At 50.1% G+C, this 5,000-nt stretch overlaps 1 non-coding gene across 1 annotated transcript; it reads right to left on the bottom strand.

Moving 5' to 3' along the window:
* Positions 1–1,683: 1,683 nt before the first annotated feature.
* On the bottom strand, positions 1,684–1,755 carry TRNAG-UCC (transfer RNA glycine (anticodon UCC)). Its single transcript has one exon. It is a non-coding gene; the product is annotated as a tRNA-Gly (tRNA).
* Between the last annotated feature and the right edge of the window lie 3,245 nt (positions 1,756–5,000).

Raw genomic sequence — 5,000 nt, 5'->3', positions numbered from 1 at the left:
CCCTGCTAAGGGTTATGGGAGGGAGGAATGAAGGAACTTTGCTTCAGGGAAAGGGCTGCTGCTGCTTCAGCATGTGAGGAGCGCAGCCACACGTTTCACCTTCTTCAGTATGTTGGTTTACAGGATGAGAGAGATCCTGAAACCTCACTCTAATAGGCTGAGGTGCTGTGCTCGGTGGCCTGCTGGGACCAAGGCCCGTCAGGGCAAGGCGAATAGGCCTTTGTCAGGCCTTCGTCAGGGCTTTGTCGGGGAGGGGCCAGGAGCCCTGCTCGCTTCAATCCCCTCACCGATAGACAGTTGCAGAAACTAGGATGCAAGAACCTTTCCTGGATGGGGTTTTGATTTTCACGAAAAGTGTGTCAGCTTTGCTTTCAGCATGAGTCTGATTTCCAAAAAATGCATTTTGAACAATTTAAAGATTTGATCTGCGTTGGCAGGGAATCGAACCCAGGTCAACTGCTTGGAAGGCAGCTATGCTCACCACTATACCACCAACGCCTGCCTGTCTGGGCTATCTGATGGAGCGGCCCTTAGAAATAAGAATAAGTCATTGGCTGGGAATGAAAAAAGCTTGCGTTTGACGCAGAAGCAGTTCGCATCATGAGGTCTTGCCGGTCAGCCCAACATTTCCCCGGGACCCCTTAAAAAAGGAGCTTGGTTTTAAGTTTGGTTTGATTGAACAGTACATTTTGTTGGCTGGGCTGGGACCCTCTCCTATTTAGCGCAAGAGTGGAACGAGGCAGCAAGTTCAAGGAATGACATTGCATCCAGGCACTTACAGCTCTTTGTGCCCTAATGCCATGACACAAAAACATAATTTGAAAAAAGTTAGCAGAGGATGGTTTCGATCCATCGACCTCTGGGTTATGGGCCCAGCACGCTTCCGCTGCGCCACTCTGCTGGTTGGAGAACAAGAGCTTTTCTGGGCTTTTACAGCCTACAAACCGACAACCCTAGACCCAGTTTCGAGTGAAGCGGGCAGTAGGCCTTACAAAGCCAAACAACCTGCAACCACGCACTCCCATCCCATGGCCTTTTGCAGACAGGCCTCATTTCTCTAGCTCACACCCTAACTGCCAACACCCCTTCCCCTTCTCTCTCTGTCTCTCTCTCTCTGTCTCTCTCTCTCATTCTCTCTCTCTCGCAAATAGATACTTTACTTCCCAGGTGCAACAAAACAAGCCTTCTCGAGCTGGCAGATATGGGAAGGAAGGAAGGAAGGGCCAGTTTGGAAACTCAACTCAATTACCATAAATCCCCTGCTAAGGGTTATGGGAGGGAGGAATGAAGGAACTTTGCTTCAGGGAAAGGGCTGCTGCTGCTTCAGCATGTGAGGAGCGCAGCCACACGTTTCACCTTCTTCAGTATGTTGGTTTACAGGATGAGAGAGATCCTGAAACCTCACTCTAATAGGCTGAGGTGCTGTGCTCGGTGGCCTGCTGGGACCAAGGCCCGACAGGGCAAGGCGAATAGGCCTTTGTCAGGCCTTCGTCAGGGCTTTGTCGGGGAGGGGCCAGGAGCCCTGCTCGCTTCAATCCCCTCACCGATAGACAGTTGCAGAAACTAGGATGCAAGAACCTTTCCTGGATGGGGTTTTGATTTTCACGAAAAGTGTGTCAGCTTTGCTTTCAGCATGAGTCTGATTTCCAAAAAATGCATTTTGAACAATTTAAAGATTTGATCTGCGTTGGCCGGGAATCGAACCCGGGTCAACTGCTTGGAAGGCAGCTATGCTCACCACTATACCACCAACGCCTGCCTGTCTGGGCTATCTGATGGAGCGGCCCTTAGAAATAAGAATAAGTCATTGGCTGGGAATGAAAAAAGCTTGCGTTTGACGCAGAAGCAGTTCGCATCATGAGGTCTTGCCGGTCAGCCCAACATTTCCCCGGGACCCCTTAAAAAAGGAGCTTGGTTTTAAGTTTGGTTTGATTGAACAGTACATTTTGTTGGCTGGGCTGGGACCCTCTCCTATTTAGCGCAAGAGTGGAACGAGGCAGCAAGTTCAAGGAATGACATTGCATCCAGGCACTTACAGCTCTTTCTGCCCTAATGCCATGACACAAAAACATAATTTGAAAAAAGTTAGCAGAGGATGGTTTCGATCCATCGACCTCTGGGTTATGGACCCAGCACGCTTCCGCTGCGCCACTCTGCTGGTTGGAGAACAAGAGCTTTTCTGGGCTTTTACAGCCTACAAACCGACAACCCTAGACCCAGTTTCGAGTGAAGCGGGCAGTAGGCCTTACAAAGCCAAACAACCTGCAACCACGCACTCCCATCCCATGGCCTTTTGCAGACAGGCCTCATTTCTCTAGCTCACACCCTAACTGCCAACACCCCTTCCCCTTCTCTCTCTGTCTCTCTCTCTCTGTCTCTCTCTCTCATTCTCTCTCTCTCGCAAATAGATACTTTACTTCCCAGGTGCAACAAAACAAGCCTTCTCGAGCTGGCAGATATGGGAAGGAAGGAAGGAAGGGCCAGTTTGGAAACTCAACTCAATTACCATAAATCCCCTGCTAAGGGTTATGGGAGGGAGGAATGAAGGAACTTTGCTTCAGGGAAAGGGCTGCTGCTGCTTCAGCATGTGAGGAGCGCAGCCACACGTTTCACCTTCTTCAGTATGTTGGTTTACAGGATGAGAGAGATCCTGAAACCTCACTCTAATAGGCTGAGGTGCTGTGCTCGGTGGCCTGCTGGGACCAAGGCCCGTCAGGGCAAGGCGAATAGGCCTTTGTCAGGCCTTCGTCAGGGCTTTGTCGGGGAGGGGCCAGGAGCCCTGCTCGCTTCAATCCCCTCACCGATAGACAGTTGCAGAAACTAGGATGCAAGAACCTTTCCTGGATGGGGTTTTGATTTTCACGAAAAGTGTGTCAGCTTTGCTTTCAGCATGAGTCTGATTTCCAAAAAATGCATTTTGAACAATTTAAAGATTTGATCTGCGTTGGCCGGGAATAGAACCCGGGTCAACTGCTTGGAAGGCAGCTATGCTCACCACTATACCACCAACGCCTGCCTGTCTGGGCTATCTGATGGAGCGGCCCTTAGAAATAAGAATAAGTCATTGGCTGGGAATGAAAAAAGCTTGCGTTTGACGCAGAAGCAGTTCGCATCATGAGGTCTTGCCGGTCAGCCCAACATTTCCCCGGGACCCCTTAAAAAAGGAGCTTGGTTTTAAGTTTGGTTTGATTGAACAGTACATTTTGTTGGCTGGGCTGGGACCCTCTCCTATTTAGCGCAAGAGTGGAACGAGGCAGCAAGTTCAAGGAATGACATTGCATCCAGGCACTTACAGCTCTTTCTGCCCTAATGCCATGACACAAAAACATAATTTGAAAAAAGTTAGCAGAGGATGGTTTCGATCCATCGACCTCTGGGTTATGGGCCCAGCACGCTTCCGCTGCGCCACTCTGCTGGTTGGAGAACAAGAGCTTTTCTGGGCTTTTACAGCCTACAAACCGACAACCCTAGACCCAGTTTCGAGTGAAGCGGGCAGTAGGCCTTACAAAGCCAAACAACCTGCAACCACGCACTCCCATCCCATGGCCTTTTGCAGACAGGCCTCATTTCTCTAGCTCACACCCTAACTGCCAACACCCCTTCCCCTTCTCTCTCTGTCTCTCTCTCTCTGTCTCTCTCTCTCATTCTCTCTCTCTCGCAAATAGATACTTTACTTCCCAGGTGCAACAAAACAAGCCTTCTCGAGCTGGCAGATATGGGAAGGAAGGAAGGAAGGGCCAGTTTGGAAACTCAACTCAATTACCATAAATCCCCTGCTAAGGGTTATGGGAGGGAGGAATGAAGGAACTTTGCTTCAGGGAAAGGGCTGCTGCTGCTTCAGCATGTGAGGAGCGCAGCCACACGTTTCACCTTCTTCAGTATGTTGGTTTACAGGATGAGAGAGATCCTGAAACCTCACTCTAATAGGCTGAGGTGCTGTGCTCGGTGGCCTGCTGGGACCAAGGCCCGTCAGGGCAAGGCGAATAGGCCTTTGTCAGGCCTTCGTCAGGGCTTTGTCGGGGAGGGGCCAGGAGCCCTGCTCGCTTCAATCCCCTCACCGATAGACAGTTGCAGAAACTAGGATGCAAGAACCTTTCCTGGATGGGGTTTTGATTTTCACGAAAAGTGTGTCAGCTTTGCTTTCAGCATGAGTCTGATTTCCAAAAAATGCATTTTGAACAATTTAAAGATTTGATCTGCGTTGGCAGGGAATCGAACCCAGGTCAACTGCTTGGAAGGCAGCTATGCTCACCACTATACCACCAACGCCTGCCTGTCTGGGCTATCTGATGGAGCGGCCCTTAGAAATAAGAATAAGTCATTGGCTGGGAATGAAAAAAGCTTGCGTTTGACGCAGAAGCAGTTCGCATCATGAGGTCTTGCCGGTCAGCCCAACATTTCCCCGGGACCCCTTAAAAAAGGAGCTTGGTTTTAAGTTTGGTTTGATTGAACAGTACATTTTGTTGGCTGGGCTGGGACCCTCTCCTATTTAGCGCAAGAGTGGAACGAGGCAGCAAGTTCAAGGAATGACATTGCATCCAGGCACTTACAGCTCTTTGTGCCCTAATGCCATGACACAAAAACATAATTTGAAAAAAGTTAGCAGAGGATGGTTTCGATCCATCGACCTCTGGGTTATGGGCCCAGCACGCTTCCGCTGCGCCACTCTGCTGGTTGGAGAACAAGAGCTTTTCTGGGCTTTTACAGCCTACAAACCGACAACCCTAGACCCAGTTTCGAGTGAAGCGGGCAGTAGGCCTTACAAAGCCAAACAACCTGCAACCACGCACTCCCATCCCATGGCCTTTTGCAGACAGGCCTCATTTCTCTAGCTCACACCCTAACTGCCAACACCCCTTCCCCTTCTCTCTCTGTCTCTCTCTCTCTGTCTCTCTCTCTCATTCTCTCTCTCTCGCAAATAGATACTTTACTTCCCAGGTGCAACAAAACAAGCCTTCTCGAGCTGGCAGATATGGGAAGGAAGGAAGGAAGGGCCAGTT

This window comes from Ambystoma mexicanum, chromosome 6q, assembly GCF_040938575.1.
Source record: "Ambystoma mexicanum isolate Mex_15411 chromosome 6q, UKY_AmexF1_1, whole genome shotgun sequence".
Taxonomy (NCBI): Eukaryota; Metazoa; Chordata; class Amphibia; order Caudata; family Ambystomatidae; genus Ambystoma; species Ambystoma mexicanum.
The sequence above is the reverse complement of the archived record's forward strand: the minus strand, read 5'-3'. Positions and strand labels throughout refer to the sequence as shown.